General features: G+C 36.5%; 1 long non-coding RNA gene across 2 annotated transcripts in view; it reads left to right on the plus strand.

Annotated features, from left to right (window-relative positions):
- Positions 1-21341, plus strand: part of LOC132437242 (uncharacterized) — a 101717-nt gene that overhangs the window by 59561 nt on the left and 20815 nt on the right. For both annotated transcript variants that reach the window (XR_009521984.1, XR_009521983.1), the window contains exon 3: positions 13322-13380. This is a non-coding gene — a long non-coding RNA (uncharacterized lncRNA). The remainder of the gene's footprint in view (positions 1-13321; positions 13381-21341) is intronic.

A 21341-nucleotide genomic window follows, 5' to 3' on the forward strand; every position in this document is an offset into this window, starting at 1 on the left:
TATTTATCTTCTCAAAGAACCAGCTTTTAATATCATTGATCTTTTCTATTGTTTCCTTCATTTATTTTTCATTTATTTCTGATCTGATCTTTGTGATTTCTTTCCTTCTGATAACTTTGTTTTTGTTTTTTTGTTGTTGTTGTTCTTTCTCTAATTGCTTTAGGTGTAAGGTTAAGTTGTTTATTTGAGATATTTCTTGTTTCTTGAGGTAGGATTGTATTGCTATAAACTTCCCTCTTAGAACTGCTTTTGCTGCATCCCATAGGTTTTGGGTCATCATGTATTGTCATTTTTTTCTAGGCATTTTTTGATTTCTTCTTTGATTTCTGCAGTGATCTCTTGGTTATTTAGTAGTGTATTGTTTAGCCTTCATGTGCTTATAATTTTTTTTCCTGTAATTGATATCTTGTCTTATAGTGTTGTGGTTGGAAAAGATACTTGATACAATTTCAATTTTCTTAAATTTACCAAGACATGATTTGTGACCCAAGATATGGTGTATCCTGGAGAATGTTCCATGAACACTTGAGAAGAAAGTGTATTTTGTTGCTTTTGGATGGAATGTCCTATAAATATCAGTTAAATCCATCTTGTTTAATGTGTCATTTGAAGCTTGTGTTTCCTTATTTATTTTCATGTTGGATGATCTGTCCATTGGTGAAAGTGCGATGTTAAAGTCCCCTATACTATTAATGTGTTCCTGTCGATTTCCCCTTTTATGGCTGTTAGCATTTGCCTTATGTGTTGAGGTATTCCTATGTTGGGTGCATAAGTATTTACAATTGTTACATCTTCTTGGATTGATCCCTTGATCATTATGTAGTGTCCGTCTTTGTCTCTTGTAATAGTCTTTATTTTAAAGTCTATTTTGTGTGATATGAGAATTGCTACTCCAGCTTTCTTTTGATTTCCATTTGCATGGAATATCTTTTTCCATCCCCTCACTCTCAGTCTGTATGTGTCCCTAGGTCTGAAGTGGGTCTCATGTATACAGCATATATAGGTCTTGTTTTTGTACCCATTCAGCCAGTCTATGTCATTTGGTTGGAGCATTTAAACCATTTACATTTAAGGTAATTATCAATATGTATGTTCCTATTACCATTTTCTTAATTGTTTTGGGTTTTTATTTGTAGATCTTTTCCTTCTCTTGTGTTTCCAGCCTAGAGAAGTTCCTTTAGCATTTGTTGTAAAGCTGGTTTGGTGGTGCTGAATTCTCTTAACTTTTGCTGGTCTGTAAAGGTTTTAAATTTCTCTGTCAAATCTGAATGAGATCCTTTTTGGTTAGAGTAATCTTGGTTATAGGTTTTTCTCTTTCATCACTTTAAATATGTCCTGCCACTCCCTTCTGGCTTGCAGAGTTTCCGCTGAATGATCAACTGTTAACCTTATGGGGGTTCCCTTGTATGTTATTTGTTGTTTTTTCCCTTGCTGCTTTAATATTTTTTCTTTGTATTTAATTTTTGATAGTTTGATTACTATGTGTCTTGGCATGTTTCTCCTTGGATTTATCCTGTAATGGACTCTCTTCCCTTCCTGCACTTGATTGACTATTTCCTTTCTCATGTTAGGGAAGTTTTCAACTATAATCTCTTCAAATTTTTGTCAGTTCCTTTCTTTTTCTCTTTTTCTTCTGTGACCCCTAAAATTCCAATGTTGGTGCATTTAATGTTGTCCCAGAGGTCTCTGAGACTGTCCTCAATTCTTTTCATTCTTTTTTCTTTATTCTGCTCTGTGGCAGTTGTTTCCACTATTTTATATTCCAGGTTACTTATCCATTATTCTGCCTCAGTTATTCTGCCATTGATTCCTTCTAGAGAATTTTAAATTTCATTTATTATGTGTTCATCATTGTTTGTTTGCCCTTTAGTTCTTCTAGGTTCTTGTTAATCATTTCTTGTATTTTCTCTATTCTATTCCCAAGATTTTGGATCATCTTTACTATCATTACTCTGAATTCTTTTTCATGTAGACTGCCTATTTCCTCTTCATTTGTTTGGTCTGGTGGGTTTTTACCTTGCTCCTTCATCTGCTGCATATTTCTCTGTCTTCTCATTTTGTTTAACTTACTGTGTTTGGGGTCTCCTTTTCACAGGCTGCAGGTTCATAGTTCCCGTTGTTTTTGGTGTCTGCTCCCAGTGGCTAAGATTGGTTCAGTGGCTTGTGTCAGCTTTCTGGTGGAGGGGACTGGTGCCTGTGTTCTGGTGGGTGGAGCTGGATCTTGTCTTTCTGGTGAGCTGGGCCGTGTCTGGTGGTGTGTTTTGGGGTGTGTGTGAATTTAGTATGATTTTAGGCAGCCTCTCTGCTAATGGGTGCAGTTGTGTTCCTGTCTTGCTAGTTGTTTGGAATGGGGCATCCAGCACTGGAGTTTGCTGGCTTTTGGGTGGTAATGGGTCTTACCGTTGAGACGGAGATTTCTAGGAGAGTTCTTGCCAATTGATATTATGGGGGGCTGGGAGGTCTCTGGTGGTCCAATGTTCTGACCTTGGCTCTCCCACCTCAGAGGCTCAGGCCTGACAACAGGCCAGAGCACCAAGACCCTGTCAGCCACACAGCTCATAAGAAAAGGGAGAAAAAAGGAAGGAAGGAAAATAGTAGTAATAATAGATTTAAAAAAGAAAAAAAATATTAAAATAAAGAAATAGAAAAATAATTTTAAAAAAGAGAACAACAAAACCGATAAACAAATCCACCAATGATGACAAGTGCTAAACACTAAACTAAGATAAACATAAAAATCAGAAACAATTCAGTTGCAGACAGCAAACTCCAAGTCTACAGTTGCTCCCAATGTCCACCACCACAATTTTGGGATGATTCGTTGTCTATTCAGGTATTCCACAGATGCAGGGTACATCAAGTTGATTGTGGGGATTTAATCTGCTGCTCCTGAGGCTGCTGGGAGAGATTTCCCTTTCTCTTCTTTGTTAGCACATCTCCTGTGTTCAGCTTTGGATTTGGACCCGCCTCTGCATGTAGGTCGCCTGAGGGCCTCTGTTCTTCACTTAGACAGGACGGGGTTAAAGGAGCCACTGATTCGGGGGCTCTGGCTCACTCAGGCTGGGGGGAGGGAGGGGTACGGAATGCGGGACGAGCCTGCGGCGGCAGTGGCCAGCATGATATTGCAACAGCCTGGGACGCGCCATGTGTTCTCCTGGGGAAGTTGTTCCTGCATCATGGGACCCTGGCAGTGGCAGGCTGCACAGGCTCCCAGGAGGGGATGTGTGGATAGTGACCTGGGCTTGCACACAGGTTTCTTGGTGGCTGCAGCAGCAGCATTAGCGTTTCATGTCCATCTCTGGTGTCCGTGCTGTTAGCCGCAGCTTGCGCCCATCTGTGGAGCTCGTTTAGATGGTGCTCTGAATCCCCTCTACTCGTGCACCCCGAAACAATGGTCTGTTGCCTCTTAGGCAGGTCCAGTGTTTTTCCCGGACTCCCTCCTGGCTAGCTGTGGCACACTAGCCCCCTTCAGGCTGTGTTCACGCAGCCAACCACAGTCCTCTCCCTGGGATTTGACCTCTTAAGCCCGAGCCTCAGCTCCCAGCCCCAACCCACCCCAGCGAGCGAGCAGACAATCCTCTCAGACTGGTGACTGCTGGTCAGCACTGATCCTCTGTGCGGGAATCTCTCCACTTTGCCCTCTGTACCCCTGTTGCTGTGCTGTCCTCCATCTCTCCAAAGCTTCCCTCCCAGCCCACCCCCAGTCTCTGCCAGTGAAGAGGCTTCCTAGTGTTTAGAAACATTTCCTCCTTCACAGCTCCCTCCGTATTCTTTTGTCTCTGTTTTATTCCTTTTTCTTTTGCCCTACCCAGGTACGAGGGGAGTTTCTTGCCTTTTGGGAAGTCTGAGGTCTTCTGCCAGCATTCAGTAGGTGCTCTGTAGGAGTTGTTCCACATGTAGATGTATTTTTGATGTATTTGTGTGGAGGAAGGTGATCACCACGCCTTACTCCTCCACCATCTTGAAGGTCCCTCTCAATCATTATTCTTGTAGATTTTTTTTTTTGCTTTTTATTTCTCTGTCAGATACTGAAAGTGATGTTTTAAATTTTCCCATTATGAGTGTGGGTTTGCCTAGTTCTTTCATATTTCCATAAATTGTACTTTGGACATTTTAGTGGAATGTAAATAAGTTTGTAATATTTTGAATCTGAAGACTTAAATTTTTAGTCATTTTGAAATGTCTCATTTATTGACTGAATATTTCAGCTTTATTTTGGATAGCATTGTTATCCATTTCTTTTTTTCTAAACTTTCTGTGTAATTCTGTATTCTGATTTTTAAAGACATCAGTATAGAGTTGGGTTTTGATTTTCCTTTACTCCAGTGTGATGATATTTGATATTTGTCTTTTAATTAAAGTTTCAAAATCCACTAAAATTTATTTTATTTTTTATAGTGGAGATAGAATGTTATTTTATTTTTTTACTTCAATTTTGCTTTAACTTTAATATTTGTATCTGAACTTATATCGAAATCCTCTCAATGTTTTCTTTCTGTCCGATATGTTTCTCTACTTGATCAGCTTTTTCTGTAATAACCAAGTTTTTTTGGTTTTATTATTATTATTATTATTATCATTCAGTGTTTCTTCAGTAATAGTGTCTTATTTATACACAGTTATACTATTTTTTCAAGGTTTATCTTCTGTAATGTGATATGCATCTTCTTATTAAAATCTTGTATAAAGCAGTACTCTCTTCCTTCGAAAATGCCAGCTTTGAAGAATCACTTAACTGCATTAATCCTCCTTCCACCTTTCGTGCTCTTATCACCATGTATTTTATTGCATCATATATTGGAAACTTCACAAGACATTGCAATGCAGTTAGCATGCAATTATATTTACCCTTCTCATTGTTTCTCCTTCCTTTCTTGGTTCCTGTGCTTCCTTATGGGACCATTTATTTCTGCCTGAGGAAATCCTTCAGCATTTGTCAGGCTGCACTTAGGAAATAGAAAACATACTAGTAATTGAAGCAGGAAGAACTTAATATAAATATTTGTTAATTACTAAAAGAGGTTAAAAAAAAGAATATTACATTGTTCTGAAGTAGCAAATGCAGAAAGCAGCTATTACCTCTAGGGCTGAGAGGGAGAGTGAAGAAGAAAAGAACTAAGAACTTAGATGAGGTCCCTTGCTAATGCAGAGATTCAGATATTTTTGGCAAGGGAATGGCTACCATAAAAACATGCAGATTGCCAGTGGTAAAGAAACTTGCTGGAGGTTATAAAGAAAACCACATGATAGTGGAAAATCTTTCAGGAGGGCATGACCACAGTTGTTCTGAAGGAGTGACCTGCTTGGTGACGAAAAAGAAATATCCTAGGTGTTGGCCGCAGCTTCTCCTTGTGGACAGCTGAAGTGAGTGCTACCTGGCTTCCCAGATGCCACTGTATTGGCTGTCAGGTTGAAAAACAGCACATCAGATACAGGAAGGAAGTGCTTTTCCACTTCTCTGGTTTACAGTGTCTTTCTGTCAAGGACCCTCTCTTAAAGAAAGCTGAAAAAGGTGAAATATCTGTGAGGTCTAGTTCTAGTACCATAAGAAAAGAAGGTGAATTATGAGATGAGAGGCAATTTTGTTAATGGGCACAGTTGATCTTTTTGGCACTTCAGTTTCCAAATGCACCCTTCATGTAGTGTGAATTTCCATAAAACAAATAAACAACTTTTTAAAAAGTGTTTTCCTTTGTACAGTGTGAAGTCCTTTCCCTCTCACTACAATGATGAGACTCATAGTTCCAATAGCCATTACTGGATATAATATAATCACTAATCAAATTCAGTCACAGTTCCACCAAATATTCTGTTTTGTGAAGACTAAATTTTGAAAGTAACCAGTGATATATTGTATATAGAATTAAAAGAAATAAAGGGAAAGTATAATTAATATACACTAATAACTATACATATAAATGCAAAGGGAAACTGTATAAAAAACTATAGTCCATATCTCAGTAAATGGTTATGTCTATTGTTAATATTTTTATTTCTTTCTTCTATAAGCTTTCTCTATTCCCTTGCTCTTTGGAAAAAAATATCAACTGGTAAAGATTTTAGTAGGGAGGATGACTAAACTGTCATTCTGAAGGAAGTGAGCCCTCAAAAGGCCTCCCTTTTTTTTTTTTTTTTTTTTTTTTTTGCTTATCCTATCATTAATCTTTACTATTAGATATAAAAGAACTAAGAGGTACTGCAGATACTCCCAAGGGTCCCATACATATTCCTCTTTGCCCCTGTTGTAAAACTGCAAATCTATTTCATAATCATGATCAATCAGCCAAAGCAGAAGAGTAAACCCCTTTTTGTATGTGTTGGGTTGATTTCATAAGGAGCACAAAGTGGCAAGTTGGAAATCTCATCTTCCAATTCAGTGGAACCAGTGTTGTGTAGCTAGGGAGTAGCCTTCCTCCATTAGGAAAAATGAATTTCATGCTAGCAGAACTCAGATAATATAGTCTCCTCACCCCATCTTGCATGACTGAATGGCAAGATGAAAGGTCTTATAGGGGCAGGAATTTTTTTTTCATTTTGTATGAAAATTCTATGCATGTGCGGAGTACAGCTGTGAATGCTTCTGGATCACCATTGTCCCACTGATCTTGCCTGTATGTAAGTTACTCACAAAAAACTTCAAAATTGTACTATATGGAGTTGCATGCTTTTGTTTTTGGTCTTAAAGTTCCTTCTCAGTTCGGAGGATATTATTCAATATCTCCGCCTCCCAACATATGCATTGAAGTGATAACAGGTGAGTCACAGGCAGTAGGTTGAATACATGAAAAGTGGGTTAGTGGAAAAAGTAGACAGTGTTGTTACATGCTTGACTGTGAATGATGAGAAATAAAGTGCTAATGGATTAAAGGAATTTGTTTCTGTGTGTGTGTGTGTGTGTGTGTGTGTGTGTGTGTGTGTTTAATTTTAGACAAATTTGAGAGTCTTTATTTTCTGAAGGGAAATGATTAGTGGAGGAAATATTAAAAATGGAGAAGAGGATAATAATCTATAACAAAAAAGTTCTTACAAACATAGAAAGATGGCAAATCCAAATTATAGGGGAAGAGATTTGTTTACACTTGTGGAAAGGTGACTTTTTATTGAGGTTATAGACCCACAAACCAAAATGTTGGTAGATTTGATTATATACAAATGAATTATTAGTAGCAAATTAGTATTACTGAACATTCTCTTATACTAATTAGTCTGTTGATCAATATATATGTTATTTCTTCTTTAATTTACATATTTAGTCAATTATTTATGGTTCATCAGTTCACTCATTTAGCAAACATTTCTTGACTAGCTACTGTATGTCCAGCATGGTGTTAGCAAATGGGGGTTTAAAAACCTTGATGACTACTATCTCTAAATCTATGGGGAAGCCAAACTTGCTGGAAAGAAACATAAAGAATAAAATATGAAATATAATGAGAGAGTAGTGAAAGGTTAAGTACAAAGTATTGTCAAAGCCTAGGGTGGATCAAGTGAATTGGGAAGGAGGTGAGGGGCAAGAGTGGAAAACAATGCTTCTTTTCTTGATTTATTAGCCAGGAATCAAATTTTCTTTTTAAGTTTGACAACAGACTGATTTTCCAACAGCGTTTTGTGTAACCTTGGGTTAATTTTGGATTTTCACAAGCTGCTACAGAGAAAAGTAGAAAATTATATAGGAGAATACAGGCCTCTGATTCATCCAAAGTAACTGTATTTTGATCTTTTTCATAAAGCGGTCTTGTGTAAGATTTTGATATAATAGGTATTTCTGCCATTTAAATAAAAACATTTTAACACTTCTGCCTTAAGACATTTTTTTTTCTTTCTTTTTTTTTTTTTTTTTTGCGGTACGCGGGCCTCTCATTGTTGTGGCCTCTCCCGCTGCGGAGCACAGGCTCCGGACGCGCAGGCTCAGCGGCCATGGCTCACGGGCCCAGCCGCTCCGCGGCATGTGGGATCTTCCTGGACCGGGGCACGAACCCATGTCCCCTGCATCGGCAGGCGGACTCTCAACCACTGTGCCACCAGGGAAGCCCAAGACATTTTTAAGAAGGAAAATGGGATGCAGAGGCATTATCTAATATACTTCAGAGATAATTTTTAAAACAGATTAGATGATTATTTCTGATTTCAAATAATCCATATGATTACTTCATATGGCACAGATAATCAAAGTTTGTATTTCTTTACATACAATGTACAAATTTGAGAAGATAGACTGAGAGGGAATGATAGGTTCTTTAATATGTTTAATTATTTTGATTTTGTTGCCCATTTAAAATAAATTGTAAATGCATATGAATAAAAGTGAGGAAATATACTTCTCTAAGCATTTTTAAGATGTGAAATGTCTAGGAGTTTTAACATTCTAAAAACAATTTTTTGAGTGAAGAATGCCAAAATGCAGCTGGAAAATTATTACACTGAAATGTCTGAATGTCTTTAAGAGACAAAAATAAAATAAATGTGCTAATCAGGAAATAGTGCTAGCAACAATTCCAAGAACGAGGAATATGGTATGCAGAAAAACATGATAATTAGGAATGTGAGGCATTATAATGTTAAAATTGAAAATTGAATCATATTAAAGTTATTAAAGTCAAAACTTATGGTTCCTTAGTAATGTGATTTTCCAAGTCACATTACCCATATGTACTATTTTCTCTTCCTGTTTGGTTTATTTTACCTCTGGTCTTCAGCCATTAAGGCAATATGAATTAAAATTATACTATTTTGTTTTTCAAAAATTGCTTTTTTTTATTCATTAATAAAGAAATTATAAAAATGTCAGGCAATTTATCTTTGTTTCAAAAATATATGTGTTCTAGACATACTGTGTAGATGAATTACATTTTGAAGACAAATTTTTTCAATAGGTACTTCCATTTTTTACTTATATTTAGAATGTGCAAAATTGCAGGAATCGCAGGCGAGAGACGCAAGTGGTTAAAGTAAAATGGGCTTGATTATCCTTTCCACATTAGGAAAGACACTAAAATTGCTTCATTTGGGCATTTTAACTGACAAAAAAAAGCAAACAAGGAAAAAGAAAGCAACCAACATTTTTTCATTGCCCTCCCTGTACTCCTTCAAATCTTAGTACAGTACATCCCCCCCACCTTCTTTAATTTCTTTTGAGGAGGAGAATAATTTTAATCTAAATAGCTCAATAAATCTTAATAGCTCAATAGTTTACTTCCTCAGATGCTGGAATCTTCTGAAGATGGAAAGGGGATTTTTCCAACATTAGTAAATAAAATATTTCAGTTTCTACTTAAGTGTAGCTGAGGTGCTTTGTGAACAGGCAAATGCACAGACACTACATTCCTCTGATACTTGCTTGTCATGATTCTCCCATGTTGTGTATCTGATGCAGGAGCAATGAGAGGGGTTCATTGTAGTACATTTTATTTTCCCCATAGTTTATGAATATAGTGTTTTAAAGAAATTTACCTCTCAATCTTCTGAAGCAACAAGAGAAGGGGGAGCAATAAAGGAGAGATATGAATGGCATATAGAAAGGTACCAGTGACCACTCTATCAGGGATCCTGGTTCTTCTAATTTGCCTTTCTATATCTCAGTGGTCAGACATGAGAAACACAGGCTGTGTCTAGTTCAGTCTAAATTTATCTGATGATGTGATCAGTTCCAGCAAGCATTGGATTCTACGCAAATAAAAAAGAATTTTTTTAAGATTTTGAATCAGATACTTTCTCAGATTGACCAATTCATTAAAAATGATTCATTGAGTAGTCCATTGACATGGCAATCATGCAATGAGTGGGAAAATTAAAGAAAAAACAGAAACTGGCTGGTTATTTTATATATATGTTGGTTCAAGTTTGATTCAAGTTTGATTTGTCACACTCCCTTCCCTGCAGGACCAGACCCAGCTGGCCCTTTTCCTAACAGGTAGACACAGACATAGTCTGTCAAATCTGCTTCAGGCTCAAGTCTCAGATATCAGTGAGTGAAACAAGAGCTATTCTTTGAGCACTTATAGAGTGCTGTGACAAGGAGCTAAAGATTTTAGGAAATATAAATATTCAATGAATTAAACATGACCATGCTCCTCAGTCATCATTCAAAATGATGACAAGACAAGTAACTGCTTATAAATAATTACCAGAAACACTAAAAGGAAGAACCCATAATACAAGATAAATTTAGTTGAGGGACTTCCCTGGTGGTGCAGCGGTTAAGAATCTACCTGCCAATGCAGGGGACACGGGTTCAAGCCCTGATCCGGGAAGATCCCACATGCCGGGGAGCAACTAAGCCCATGTGCCACAACTACTGAGTCCGTGTGCCACAATTACTGAAGCCCATGCACCTAGAACCCACCACAATGAGAAGCCCACGCACCGCCAAGAAGAGTAGCTCCCACTCGCCGCAACTAGAGAAAGCCCGCACGCAGCAATGACAACCCAACGTGGCCAAAAATAAATAAATAAAATAAATAATTTTTTTAAAAAATGAAACAAAACAAAAAAAAGATAAATTTAGTTGAAATATTATTAATCTTGTAGTCATTTTACAGGTAAATGCAAATATTCAACCTAAAATAGACTAGACAGATGATCATTGAACATGTGCTTAGATATTTGCAAATCAACACAATAATAAAACAAATGTAAGTGAGAATGAAAATATTTTGGAAATAAACACACCTAACCATTTATAAAATCCTTGACCTTGTAATGTGAACAATACCCAGAATTCAAAATTCACAAGAAATTTTCTTTCTCCAAATAAAATAACAATTGAGTGTCAGAAAAATATAAATCACTTTAGAAATGATATTTTGTGAATTAATAACTGAAAAAACCACTAAATTCAGAAAATGATATTATACTAATTCATTCTTGGAAATTTGACCATTCAATTAATCATCAGAAGAATTACTTTTTGTCAAATTACTATTGGGTAATTCATTTTTTCTGAACTTGTCTACTTACCAGGAGCATATTACATTCTGGAAGTGCTCAGTCTGTCTTAGGCTGAAAGCTTCCTCTCTGTGAGTTCTACTCCAAGGTCTCAGTTCTTAGTTCTGTTCATACTGAAACAATGGCAGTGACTACATCCAGTTACTCATATAATATATAGTATCTAACATATAGCATAAATCATAAGCAATAGTTTTCATGAAGAGTAGAACCACACCAAGTGAGTATTTTAGAAATGTATGTGGATATCTTTGGTTGTGAAAATGTTTGGGGGGATACCACAGGCATTTCATTGGAAGGTTCCTGGGATAAAAGACATCCAGCAATGCATAGGATTTTCCTACAAAATGAAGAATAAATTCCTGCTCCCACAATTATTCATGAAAGATGGGGTGAGGAGACTACATTATTTGCCAATTATTCATGAAAGATGGGGTGAAGAGACTACATTATTTGAATCTGGAACCAACTATATTTTACATATAAGCACAAATAGTTTCTGCAATGTCTTAATATACACTAAATTGTCCAAAACAAAAAAACCTGTGGGGTAAATTTAAGGTAAATTGTACTCTGTTGTTTGAAACTTTACCCAAAGAAAATCATATTATGGACAGCAATAGCATAGTCATATTACCTCTCATAGTTGAGGTAATAATACCAAACTGTACTAGTCTGTATTTGTCATTGCCAGATTCACATTCATTATATGTATCAGTGTGATCTTCCGACCACTCCATTATACTTCATATATTTCTATGCTTTTAAAATTTGTACAACCATACCTCACAGATATTGCAGGTATGGTTCTAGACCACGGCAATAATGTGAATATCTCAGTAATGCCACACAAAATTTTTGGTTTCCCAGTGCATATAAAAGTTATGTCTACACTATAGTGCAGTCTCTCAAATGTGAAATAGCATTATGTCTTAAAAAAATAATGTACATATCTTAATTAAAATTATCTTATTGCTAAAAACTGCTAACCATCTTCTAACAAAGCAGGGTTGTCACAAACCTTCAATTTATAAAATATGCAATATTTGTGAAGTTCAAGAAAGCAAAGCACAGTAAAAACAGATTTGCCTGTAAGTGTATCAACATGTTTAAAAAATTTGAAATGGAAATGAAAACGTCAATTCTATTTATTTCTATTCTACTTGTCAGAAATTTGTTTCCTCAAAGTTGTTTCTGAAAATACCTGCTATGTTTGAAGCATTTATAATATTCGATAATGATCATTCTACTTATCTTCATGTGTGTACTGGCCATGCTTGCAAGACTTACATTTAAAGCAGTGGGAAGAAAGATTCAGATGAAGGAAATATCAGCATGATGGTTCGAATTTTTCTTAGTGGAACAACATGCATTAAAAATTTAATTTAATGAACTTCAAAGATTTATGAGAATTAGATACTAGTTATGAAACTTGAATTGGCCAATGTGATTTTCAGTTTAGATCTTTGCTGTCAACCCATTAGGATCATTGATCCCTTAGGATTCACAAGTACACAGAGCTGTACCTGATTTAAATTAGCTTTCTCTTTTATTTGAGAATAACAAAAACACGAATGCAGTGCTCAGATAAAACTGACCCCATGGAACTCTCATAACGTTTATCAGGAAATATTTTTAGCCACTTTCAACAGTTGAATACTGCCCCTTTTACAGGTCCTTTTATATAATAATCAATATATGCATAGAGAATTGATACCAATTCACTTATTTCAAACCAGCCAGAAAAACAGATCAATAAATTATGAACTTTTCTTTGCCTCTTCTCTCAACTTTAACAAAACAATTATTCTAACAACTAAGTCAGCAGCCAATACTGTGATAAAGCTGTGTCTGAGGTCAGAATGTTCTGAAATTGAGAGAGACCCCAGACTCCATGTATTTATTTCCAAGTACGAAGTGAGGAAAATATTATAACTGATATTTTAACACTCTCTCCTAACAATGAATATCAGGAGATGATGCATTTTTCCATCAAGAAACATTATGGTAATTAGCAGGGGAAAATAAGGTATTTGTATCGCTCATTTCTTCTTTCAAAGAGACTATGATGGCAATAGAATTCTTATTAGCTCTATGGGTCTGAAGATGAATACTAATAGAATCTGAAATAATAAAAATAAAATTGCCATTCATATGAGTATTGTGTAGTGCAAAACATTCATTTTTTATGTAGTATCCAGGCCACTTGGGGACATGGCCTGAGTTAGAACACAACACACTTATTGATCTCATACTAATAAAGGACCTGCTTTTTCAACTCCCCTCTACACATTTCATGGAACACATTTAACTGAAGTGACAATAACTTTACTTCTCTAATTTATTTTTCTAAAATATTATTCTTTTATTGTTCCAGCGTAGTTACCTGGTGTCATTAGAGAAGAAAAAAGAAAGGAAAGTTCTATTATTCTCCAGGTCAGTATATCATCCCAGTACTTTCCCTGACTCAAAGTAATATAATGGGGCTTCCCAGTTGGCGCAGTGGTTGAGAGTCCGCCTGCCGATGCAGGGGACACGGGTTCGTGCCCCGGTCCGGGAAGATCCCACATGCCGCGGAGCGGCTGGGCCGGTGAGCCATGGCCGCTGAGCCTGCGCGTCCAGAGCCTGTGCTCCGCAGCGGGAGAGGCCACAACAGTGAGAGGCCCGCGTATCGCAAAAAAAAAAAAAAAAAAAAAAAGTAATATAATGACCCCAAGCACCTAGTAGGCAATATTGAGAAGATTTTTACTTAAATACTCATAGAAAAGCTTTGGGTGATATTTCCATTTTAGGATTGGAATTCTAGAGGATATTTATTTCTCTCTGCTTCTGCTTCAATATTTTCCTTGTGATAAAAATATGCCAAATTATTTGCTTAAGTTCCCAATTGTGAGAAAAAGTTATGTATATGAATATGTGACCTATTTATAGTTGGAAGTAGTCTTTTACGGTTTAGTCTCTCTTACAATCACTGACATAATGAAACAAGTCCTTACAGGAAATGTTGTGATGCTGACCCACCTTTCAAAAATAATCTATCAAATAACAGCCCTGGTTTTTTTGTATGGCAATCATGTTGATAAAATCTATTTTGGTCAAAAGATGTAAGTCAGTTTTTGTGTGTCTGTGTGCATTTATTTAATTATTTTTGATGTTTTGCATATGAAAACAGCCGTGGTAGTTTTTATTTCTCTGATTTTAGTTTTCTGGCTAACTTCACATTAAACAAATAAATTAGTTAAGTTTAAAGTAATATTATTAGAGGAACTGTTCCAAAAATGTCTGTGAAATTGCATTTCAATACCCATTAGACATGGTTCTTTTCAATAAAAACCTCTCTCCATCATTGAAAATGCTATTCTGTAGCATTAAACAAAAGGCATAATCATTAGGTCCCATTTGTTTATTTTTGTTTTTATTTCCATTTCTCTAAGAGGTGGGTCAAAAAGGATCTTGCTGTGATTTATGTCATAGAGTGTTCTGCATATGTTTTCCTCTAAGAATTTGATAGTTTCTGGCCTTACATTTAGATCTTTAATGCATTTTGAGCTTATTTTTGTGTATGGTGTTAGGTAGAGTTCTAATCTCATACTTTTACATGTACCTGTCCGGTTTTCTCAGCACCACTTACTGAAGAGGCTGTCTTTTCTCCATTGTATATTCTTGCCTCCTTTATCAAAGATAAGGTGACCATAACTTAAAACCTTTTGCATAGCAAAGGAAACCATAAACAAGACCAAAAGACAACCCTCAGAATGGGAGAAAATATTTGCAAACGAAGCAACTGACAAAGGATTAATCTCCAAAATTTACAAGCAGCTCATGCAGCTCAATAACAAATAACCAAACAACCCAATCCAAAAATGGGCAGAAGACCTAAATAGACATTTCTCCAAAGAAGATATATAGGTTGCCAAGAAACACATGAAAGAATGCTCAACATCATTAATCATTAGAGAAATGTAAATCAAAACTACAATGAGATATTATCTTACACTAGTCAGAATGGCCATCATCAAAAAAGCTAGAAACAATAAATGCTGGAGAGGGTGTGGAGAAAAGGGAACACTCTTGCACTGTTGGAGGGAATGTAAATTGATACAGCCACTATGGAGAACAGTATGGAGGTTCCTTAAAAAACTAAAATTAGAACTACCATATGACCCAGCCATCCCACTACTGGTCATATACCCTGAGAAAACCATAATTCAAAAAGAGTCATGTACCACAATGTTCATTGCAGCTCTATTTACAATAGCCAGGAGATGGAAGCAACCTAAGTGTCCATCATTGGATGAATGGATAAAGAAGATGTGGCACATATATACAATGGAATATTACTCAGCCATAAAAAGAAATGAAACTGAGTTATTTGTAGTGAGGTGGATGAACCTAGATTATGTCATACAGAGTGAAGTAAGTCAGAAAGAGAAAGACAAATACCGTATGCTAACACATATATTTGGAATCTAAGAGAAAAAAAAAATGTCATGAAGAACCTAGGGATAAGAAGAGAATAAAGACACAGACCTACTAGAGAATGGACTTGAGGATACGGGGAGGGGGGAAGGGTAAGCTGTGACAAAGTGAGAGAGTGGCATGGACATATATACACTACCAAACGTAAAATAAATAGCTAGTGGGAAGCAGCCACATAGCACAGGGAGATCAGGTCGGTGCTTTGTGACCACCTAGAGGAGTGGGATAGGGAGGGTGTGAGGGAGGGAGATGCAAGAGGGAAGAGATATGGGAACATATGTATATGTATAACTGATTCACTTTGTTATAAACCGGAAACTAACACTAACACTAACTAACACTCTAATAAAGATGTTTAAAAAAAAGGCATAATCAAAATAAAGCTTGGTTTTCAATCACTGAGTTACAGCTACCTCAAATAAACATCAGAACACAGTTAAAAAGAATTGAATTCTTCAGCTTGACCCACTGACGATTTCAGTTCTTTTCTTCGCATTTCAAAAGTTTCATTAGGGAACACAAGACTTAAGTTGACTCTGATTTCAGGAATCTGTATGGAAGTGGCTTACTAGAAAATGTTAGGGAGGTGAGGAGGATTGACCTCTGGGAGACAGAAGGGGTGGAGAGAATGGTTACTAGGGAAATCCTTTCCTGATGTCCACATCTGTGGAACAGAAGTAAAAATGGGGAAGGCTATGGAAGGTAGCCTGGTACAGAGTCATCACCCCAACAGCCCAGTAGGGAGGTACCTTGCCTCAGAGACCCTGGTATGGGCCCAGCTCCAAAGGCTCTACTATTCACAGAAAGAGCTCTGATGCTGTTAAGGAAGCATAATTTTTCTGGAAGCAGATAGCTCCAGAGAGGCTCCAGGAAGGACTTACTGCCTAAATCCTTTTAGCTGTTTGATTTGAATGAGTATACTCAGAAGCAGGTGGTGCAACCCGCTGCAATCCAGACCTAAGAATATATGGGTTGTTATCTCCAAGAAATAATGAGTTTTTCATTATCTGCTACTATAGTTGTATATGCAGGCTACATATTTATATAGGCAGAGCAGAGGAGAGAACCCTTATATTCTATAATTATAAACATTCATGCTTATTACGATGGTCTTCCCATGGCTCAGTTCTCTCTGCTCCAAAAGAGGACCCTTCCTATGACAGTCAATTTGCCAGCTGAATTGAGAAGTGTGAGATAAAGTCAGACAAAATTTATCAAAAATATATTCCTCGTGGCATAGACGTTCTGGAGGGGAGAAATATTCTATATAGCACCCAGGGATCGAGACTCACCAATTTTATATGATATGTCTACAACTGGATAAGTTGTAATAATTTCTTCGGGAAATGTTCTTTGGCATTAAAGACGGAGTTAGTACCTACTTACAGAAAGCAGCTTATAAACAAATAAATAAATAAATTTTAAAAATTCACAAGAACAGAAACAAAAACCTTGGGCCTGGAGAGGTCTTTCTCAGATTTGAAGGGACACCTATGACAGACTTGGTTGGGTAGTTAAAATGTTTTATCCATGAGCCCAGATCTCTACATGAAATACCCAAAAGTAACAGTAAATTTTTCAGGAGAGACAATTGTATAATTTCTAAAGCTCATGCTAGATATGATGTAGTATCAAAAACTACAAATGTTTTCAGAAGTTTAGATGCCCATCTAAGGACTTTAAAATGGGATTGAACAAAATTATAGGATTCTTTTAGAATAGTCCATCTCCATGAGAGAGTTTAAGGAGAACATTGAAAACACTGCCTGCAAGGGTATGCAAGGCTTGTATCAGTATCTCAGTGTGTGACTATGTGTTTACAAGCAATTTGGCATACATTTGGTAACATAGATCTGCATATTAAATTACTGAACATCCACCAGGAAGCAGGAGAAACACTCAAGATGTGCATGTTGTTGCTGGAAATGTTACTGAGTCCAAGCTCGTACTGCTGGCAGCATGACAAGTCAATTAATTGAGAGATGAGTTGTTGGGGCAAAGGATAGGGACTTTATTTGGAAAGCCAGCAGACTGAGAAGATGGTGGAATAATATCCCAAAGAACTATCTTCTCCACGTTATAATTCAGGCTTCTTTAACACTGAAAGGGAAGAGGGTAAAGTCCTGGTTCTGGTCAGACTCTGGAAGGGATGTGTTAATTTCTTCCTTCCTGCTGTTATTCACAGGTGGGTTTGATCATGATGTTTCATGTGAGCTAAAGAAAGGTATTTTAGCTTAGCTCATTACATAGGAGGCAGGGTTCCCAGAGATGGGCCATTATGTATAATTTAAACTTACAGGCAACAACTCTTTAGTGACTAACTTGTAGCAAAAGCAATAGAATACAAAGGTTAAAGTAAAATAAAAAAGATCAATATGGAGTCAGATTTGTTCTTCCCTATTACAGAAACATTGAAACTGCAAGTAGGAGAGAGAACGGGACTACCACCAAGACCAGCATATCAGATCCCCGCCTCCCTCCTACCCGACTCCTGGGGAAAATGTCAGCAGGAGTTGTCTCTTGCTTGATGCAATGGGAAAAGTGTGGGCTTCCAATGATAATAGTCCTGGGCACCAATCCTATGAGAGGGTGGGCAGAAGGTAGGAGCTCCATTCTTAGGCTACCCTTCTCCAATAGACAGTTACATAAGGAGGGGTCGACAAAAGCCAGTGGATACTATTGCTCTACTCTGGGAGGAGTAAGTGAGTCAGATGAGGATCTTTAAACCAAAGGGAGACAGAGCTAGAAAAAAGTTAACTGGGCAAGGAAAACAACCTAGAATGTCCGCTCCTATGTGTGACTCGGTTTTATGATCTGCCTGGTTGTGATTCACAGATAAGTGGGTTCTTTGTCAGGATTTTAAGGTCCAGGGCCAGAAGGACAATTTTCAACTTGAAAATTCTTTGATTCTAACCCCAAATTTTAATATTACTGAAATTTTCAATGATCACATCAAAGTGCATTGTTCAATTTAATAATACATCTATTTATAACACGAATAATTCAGGGACATATATATGGTATACATACCAGCAGTCTCATCTGCTTTCTAGTTGCTCTGAAGTTATTCTAGCTGCCCTTTATTTAGGTAGATGCCTAGTATGCAAATAATTTAAGCATTATGGTCCTGTTGCCTTATGATAATAAAAAACCCTATAAAGTCTGTACTTCTGATTGTTGGCTTTACTACTAGAGTTGGATTTTGACAATCATACTTCTACCTTCAAAACACACAGCCTATTGTCTCAGGTGACACAGTTCCTACTGGAGCCCAGGGAAACACCACCCACCAGACAAGATCCTTGGATCTCAGAAAGTATAAGCATTGTTAAGGGACTCCTTATCACCCAGAGGAGCAGTGAATAATTTGAAGGCATAGGCCATTTCTGAATAAAGAATGTAGCCCTGCACATTAGTTAGGTCAGTGCTATTTGTGGTCACAAACAAAGCCCCAAATGTCAATAGTGTAAAACAAATGAAACTCATTTATTTTCTTAAGAAGTCCAAAATTGATAGTTATGTATCTAGTAACAGTTCATACCAGATCACAAGAGTCAACTAGTAAATTTTCTGAAATTGTATGAGCCAATTTTTAATCAGCCACTATTAAATAATAGATTATACACTTACAATTAAATAAACAAGTATATTAAAAACAAAGGTAATTAATAATCAAACTCATCTCATACTAATCATTTTACTACATTTTACTCTTATCTATGTTCTGAAGGTTATTAACTTCTGTTATATCAATACGGTATAAATTCTATCAAATGGTTGGGTACACACATTTCAGCCTGACTCTTCCTAACTCTTCATTCAGTGCTGAGACCTACAGGTTCAACCTGCATGTGGTCTGATGTAAAAGTTATTGAAGGACACACATTTACCAAATATTTTGCCACCACATAATATGATCCTTAATCTTTCCATCCTCCAACTCCTGTATAATCTGCACCCCAACGATTAGGTCAATATTATAATTTAGGTTTCTGTTAGCAATACCACATTCTTTCTGATCTCCATATTAATTAGAATAACACCAGCTATAGTAATAGTAAACCCAGAAACATCAGTGACTTAACAAATTAGAACTTTAGTTCTTGCTCACATAAATTCATAAGTGGGTATTGATAATAAACAAGCTGTTCACTTCCAAATGACTCCTTTCATCTTGGGACTCAACCATTTTTGATACTTGGTTTCCATATTTTCCCCAGGGATCATTTTCCATTATATTCATCCAGAGTGGAAAAAAACAAAGGTGATTACATGCAAAGGATCTATGGTCCTGGCCTAATATCCTGGCATGCATCACTTTTGCTATCTTTCTGTTGACTAGAACTCAGTTACATATCAGATATGCTTCAAGGGATGCTGGGAAATAGAGATTATTCCTGTGTATAGTTGTAATAGAATACAGTTCTGATGAAGAACTAGAAAATTCTTACACCTTTAGGTGTGTAAGTGTAGAGTCACACATGTTTAGTCTGTTAGCTTCAGTCTTTTGACCAATATCTCTTCTGATACCCAGCAAGCCAACTCAAATAGACGTGGCATAAAAACTGAAGAAATGGATCCTAGAGAGGTGAAGCGACTAGCAACAATCAAAGTTTAACTAACAGAAGCATAAGTGTCTTGACTGTGTTCAAGAACATATTTGGTTGAAGCATTATCTACTCTGCCTCAGTTTAGCCCCTCCCTCCTCACCTAAAGTGATAGGGTTAATCTTAGCCTAACCCTAGACTTTAACAGCTATGCTGGAATAATGGTCATTCTGTATTGTCTCAGGTTAAGTAAGTGTAACTCTTCTTCCAAGTCATAAATTTTAAAAGTTTTGAAAATGGTTATCTTTTTGTAATCTATATTTTACACTAAGCCATTATAGCCCTTTACCTGTCCCTTATGACATCAGTTCCAAAACCTTTACTTTCCTCAATACCTTCTGAAAATATGGTATTTAGAAGGTAATTTAATTTCCCAAGCTTGCTCTGAATAATAGATTAAGAATGCTCTCCATCCTGAGATATGAAAGCTCCTTTATTTCTTTTTTTTCCACTGTGGTTGCCTATGAAAAGCCATTGCTCTTTTTCTTCATGTGATTATTATTACTATTTCAACATTAAACCTCCTTTCCCATTATATATTTTGCCACTAAAATTTTCTCCTTAACACTATCTCTGCACCATCATTCACAGTAATGAGTTCTTTTCTAACTCACATAGGTAAGTCAGCTTCTGCTCTCTCTAGGTTTGTATTTGAATCACTGATTCTCTATCATAATTATTTCAAGTAAGTAACTCTAGTTGCCCACAGAAATGAATATACATTTAATATTTCATTAGTTTTTACCACTATTAGTTAACCCTCATTTTAACTAACCAGTACCCCCTTACTTATAAAACGCAAGAAAAGAATTTTTTCTTAATCTTTAGTAATATCAACATAAGCATATTTGATTATGAATAACAATATATTTAAAGATAGAGATGACTTCCTGATTTAATGCTTGATTCAATTTCCTCTCTAGACCCAGGAGGGAGTTATTTAAGAGATCCCAATTAGGAATGATTTGAATTAATTGGAGCAACATAATGTACACACTGCAATGCATTCCCAATTAAGTTGGAAAGAGATAGAAGATATTCTGCTGACAGCATGTCTTTATTGGGCTAATAGTCATTATTTACGTATCATCAATTCTTTATCTAACATCAAGTATTTTGCTGCTTCTGAACACAAACATGCATTATTAAGAAACAAATATACCAATGAATAATAGATTGGTTTAGTAAATAGGAATAAGATTTGAACATATAGCATGAATTGATGAATTCGCAAATACCCAGAGTTTCACCCCTGTATGTGTATATGAATTGAATGTCAGCACTATGTATGAATTGGATGACCCTCTGGAG

The sequence above is a fragment of the Delphinus delphis genome, chromosome 14, assembly GCF_949987515.2.
Source record: "Delphinus delphis chromosome 14, mDelDel1.2, whole genome shotgun sequence".
In the NCBI taxonomy this organism is placed as follows: Eukaryota; Metazoa; Chordata; class Mammalia; order Artiodactyla; family Delphinidae; genus Delphinus; species Delphinus delphis.